This window comes from Solanum pennellii, chromosome 11 (genome assembly GCF_001406875.1).
Source record: "Solanum pennellii chromosome 11, SPENNV200".
NCBI classification, from domain to species: domain Eukaryota; kingdom Viridiplantae; phylum Streptophyta; class Magnoliopsida; order Solanales; family Solanaceae; genus Solanum; species Solanum pennellii.
The window spans coordinates 43,889,106-43,894,058 of record NC_028647.1 but is presented as its reverse complement, the minus strand read 5'-3'; the positions used below and the strand labels follow the sequence as shown (position 1 = coordinate 43,894,058).

At 39.6% G+C, this 4,953-nt stretch overlaps 1 long non-coding RNA gene across 1 annotated transcript; it reads left to right on the top strand.

The window, feature by feature from the left end:
- The first annotated feature begins 2,710 nt into the window (after positions 1-2,710).
- Positions 2,711-4,580, top strand: LOC114074791. Its single transcript, XR_003575068.1, has 2 exons — positions 2,711-2,765; positions 4,331-4,580. It is a non-coding gene; the product is annotated as an uncharacterized LOC114074791 (long non-coding RNA).
- The last annotated feature ends 373 nt before the right edge of the window (positions 4,581-4,953 follow it).

Here is a 4,953-nt window from a genome sequence, read left to right as displayed (position 1 = left end):
AAGTTAGCCAAACTCTATATCTCAGAGATCGTTCGGTTGCATGGAGTTCCACTCTCCATCATATCAGACAGAGGTACACAGTTTACTTCTATGTCTTGGAGAACATTGCATGCGGAATTAGGTACTAGGTTTGACCTTAGTACTGCATTCCACCCTCAGACAGATGGACAGTCTGAGCGAACGATTCAAGTGTTGGAGGATATGCTTCGTGCATGTGTGATAGAATTTGGTGGCCATTGGGATAGCTTCTTACCCTTAGCAGAGTTTTCATACAATAATAGCTATCACTCAAGTATTGATATGGCTCCTTTCGAAGCATTGTATGGGAGGAGATGTAGGTCTCCCATTGGTTGGTTTGATGCATTTGAGGTTAGACCTTGGGGTACTGACCTTTTGAGGGATTCATTAGAGAAGGTGAAATCTATTCAAGAAAAGCTTCTAGCGGCTCAAAGCAGGCAAAAGGAATATGCAGATCGAAAGGTTAGGGACTTGGAGTTCATGGAGGGTGAGCAAGTCTTGCTGAAGGTTTCGCCCATGAAAGGGGTGATGCGGTTTGGTAAAAGAGGTAAGCTAAGCCCAAGGTATATTGGACCATTTGAAGTACTTAAGCGAGTAGGGGAGGTGGCTTATGAATTAGCCTTGCCTCCAGGGCTGTCAGGAGTGCATCCGGTATTTCATGTGTCTATGTTGAAAAGATACCATGGGGATGGAAACTACATCATTCGTTGGGATTCAGTTCTGCTTGATGAGAATTTGTCTTATGAGGAGGAGCCTGTTGCCATTCTAGATAGAGAAATTCGCAAGTTGAGATCAAGGGAGATTGCATCCATCAAAGTTCAATGGAAGAATCGACCAGTTGAAGAGGCCACTTGGGAGAAGGAGGCTGATATGCAAGAAAGATACCCACACCTGTTTACAGATTCAGGTACTCCCTTTTCGCCCTTGTTTTCTTCTCGTGATCGTTCGGGGACGAACGATGGGTAAATTGGTAGTTATTGTAACGACCTGTTTAGTCGTTTTGAGCAGCAGATTTTATTTCTGGAAAAACTGTCTGAGTCGACGGAACCCACGACGGACCGTCATGGGCACGACGGGCCGTCGAGGGGGTCTCGTTCCAAAACACTTAGAATTCTGAAATTTGGGTACTGAAATCGACTCTCTGAACTTCGTGACGACATGGCAGGACGGACCGTCGTGAGCACGACGGACCGTCACAGACTCTTCAAGGAAATTGAGTCTCTGAACTTTGTGACGGAACCAGCAGGACGGACCGTCGCAGGCACGACGGGCCGTCACAGGCTGCGTAATCCCAGGCTGGGTCGGATTTCTGTTAAGTAATTTAAGGGGCGTTTTGGACTATTCCTGCTTTAATTATAAAGTTAGAGGGTTAATGTTAATAAGTCTAATTACTTGGGGGTTAAAAGAGGTAACCTTGAGTTAATTAGGGGGATATTATTACCATCTTTATACTTAATTATATGCTAATTAGGGTAAAAGAAAGAGGGTTTGAATAAGAAAAAGAAAAAGAACAGAAAGAGAGGGAGAACGAGTAGAGAGAGAGAGAAACGAAGAGGACAACAAGAATTTGGGGAATTTGCTTGCTTGATCACGAATCTTCGGTGGAGGTAGGTTATGGTTTATGCTATTCGTAGTAAACTCTTAATAGCGAATGATATGTATTGGGTAGTATTGTAAACCCTTCTATATGCTTAATTGTGTGCATGCATGATGTGATTTTGTATATAATTGTGATAAAATAAGCATGATGAAGCTATTGAATCCCAAATCTTGAAAAACCCTAATCTACTTTGTTAATGAGATTGATGATGCCTTGGTATAAAAGAAGGCTTGATGAACTAAAGTAATGGGGTTGATGATGCCTTGGTATAAAAGAAGGATTGATGAATTAATAGAATGAGATTAGTGGAGCGGGTGTCACGAACCGACACGTAGTATTAGGGGGACCGGGTGTCACGAACCGACACGTAGAATTAGGGGATCGGGTGTCACGAACCGACACGTAGAATTAGGGGGACCGGGTGTCACGAACCGACACGTAGAATTAGGGGACCGGGTGTCACGAACCGACACGTAGAATTAGGGGATCGGGTGTCACGAACCGACACGTAGAATTAGGGGACCGGGTGTCACGAACCGACACGTAGAATTAGGGGATCGGGTGTCACGAACCGACACGTAGTATTAGGGGGACCGGGTGTCACGAACCGACACGTAGAATTAGGGGATCGGGTGTCACGAACCGACACGTAGAATTAGGGGATCGGGTGTCACGAACCGACACGTAGAATTAAGGGATCGGGTGTCACGAACCGACACATAGAATTAGGGGATCGGAGTGTCACGTACCGACACATAGTAGTAGGGGAGCGGAGTGTCACGTACCGACACAAGAGGAATAAAGATAATGAATCTTGAAAGATGTTAATATACTCAATCTAATGAACCTAATTCCCAAATGAGTATGGTATTGAGGCTTGAGTCCTCATGTGTGAACTTGGCGGTGTTTATTAATGATTATAGAACTTGTTGTTGCTACACGTTGAGTATTGTAGTTGATTTATGATATTATCTGATATATACTGTTTTCTATTTTGAGTTGGCCGATGATATCTACTCAGTACCCGTGTTTTGTACTGACCCCTACTTGTATTTGTTTTCTTTGTTATTTGTGGAGTGCAGCAAACGTACCGTCGTCTTCAACTCAACCGCAACTCTAGCCAGTCTTCATTACACCGGATTTCAGGGTGAGCTAATGCTTCTAGCTTGGACTGGATCTTCTTCCTCATGTCTTGATGCCTTGAAGTTCCGGCATGGACTAGCTTTTGTTTATTTTAGCTTCTTAGAATACTCTTAGTTTAGTAATTTGATCATAGATGTTCTTGTGGTGATGACTTCCAGATTTTGGGGAATAATAGTTGTTGAATTTTAGATGTTATTGAATTGGTTTTTATTAATGAGTTTAAGTCTTCCACATTACTTTCTGTTGATATTAAATTGAAATGTTAGGGTTTAGATTGGTTGGTTCGCTCACATAGGAGGGTAAGTGTGGGTGCCAGTCGCGGCTCGGTTTTGGGTCATGACAGAAATTTTTTAAATTTTCTGCTAAATTTACTGTGACAATGCGATGAATGATAACTATGGATTGTATAAGACCTCCGACATATCAAGTGCGCCATGTTACTTCTAGGGGATGCTCCGAGGATGTGACAGGGATAGACCTTATGACCTACATTTAGTTATGATGATAAATAAAGGTATTAAAGACATTTTAAAAAGGGAATATAGCTAAGCACCGAGTGAACAAGAGTGATGAGTGTCCCTTCCCACATAGGGAAGGTAGGATCACTAACGTACTCATGATATTGGAGACTATAATCCATGTAGCATAAAGTGGGTCCCAAATATATCTCTTACATTTTTTACTATAATGCCCCTATAGGAATACTAGCTAGTGGATTCACTTAGTTTCTATGTTCATGTTTTTGTACTACCTTAGCAAGTAGTCTTCCTTTTCTTTCGATGTAGGGTTCCATGACACCAGATTCTACATTAGCTCATGTGGTCTATGTCCTTTAAGGCATGATGTTCCCAAAAGGAAAAACTATGTAATGAATGAACTCTAACTAGGATTACTTAAGGTGGTTATCTTAGCCAAGGTAGTGGTATGAGACTCTAACTATACATTGCACTAGTTAGACTTGAAGGGAATCTTAGGAGGATATTTTTATGTATGTATAAGCTTATAAATGTAATAACATGTGTGTAATGATCTTACATGTTGATGTTATCTTATGATGTTGAATTCACTCATGAATACATGTTTGGTCTACAATTCTAAAGTATGATGCTATGTACTCTTAATGATATGATATGTGAAGTTTGACATTGGTTATGTTGTTGTTAGGCTTACTTGATTGGGTAAGGTTATGGGGCTTTGCCTATTCATTGCACTAGTGGACTTAATGAGGGTTCATGAGTAGTATTGCTTTGGCTAGGTTGTAATGAAATCTTATTCATTCTTGTTGAGGTTATGCTTGATTATAAAGTGGTCTTTATTATATGTTCAAGTATGTCGGTATGCATGATTGACATTGATAGATTTAGTATGGTTGGTCTTGCAATGAACATGATTTTTACTTAATGAATTGTATTGGTTCTTTCATGTGCATAAGGCTTTTCAAATTTAAAATAGCATGCTTTAATGAAATTCCCCTTTCTAGCATCATTTTATGATGTGTGTGCATATAGTCTCATACTTAGTAGATGTAATCTACTAACCCCATTTTCTTACTTTTCCTCAACATTTTAGGTTCCGCTCGTTGAAGGGATTTCTAGATAACTTTGAAGGAAGATTTGGAATTCTCACTCATCCAGGTTGGGAAGGTCCTCACTCTCCGAGGGCAATGCCACTATCAAGTTTATGAATGTTGTTCTTTTTTTAAGACTTCTAGTTCTTTCCTTTTCATTTGAGTACTAAATATGTAGATCCTATATGTGTTTTTATTACATTGACGTATGAGATATTCCCAATTAATACACACTTGTTTAGATAGTTATGAGATGACAAACTCTTTTATGACTATGTTAAGTATCTTATATATCTATGTACAATAAATTAGAAGACTATGTAATCTTTTTATACGAAGGGTCTATGTATACTTGATATGAATATATTTATGTTTATGCAAGAGATCTATGTAAACCTCGAGATAGATATATAGAAGTCTTAAATTTCCTACATTTTAGACTATGAATGTAATGATATCAGCTAAGAGGCTAGTCTCAGTCTTCCCCGAGGACGCCGATGCCGGTTACATCTAGTTATCTTTTATGAATATGATAACTCTCCTGATGTGATAGTTATCTTTTATAGATATGTATTGAATTAATTTTGTGTTTTTTGATAAAATTTTCTTACGCATTCTTCATTGA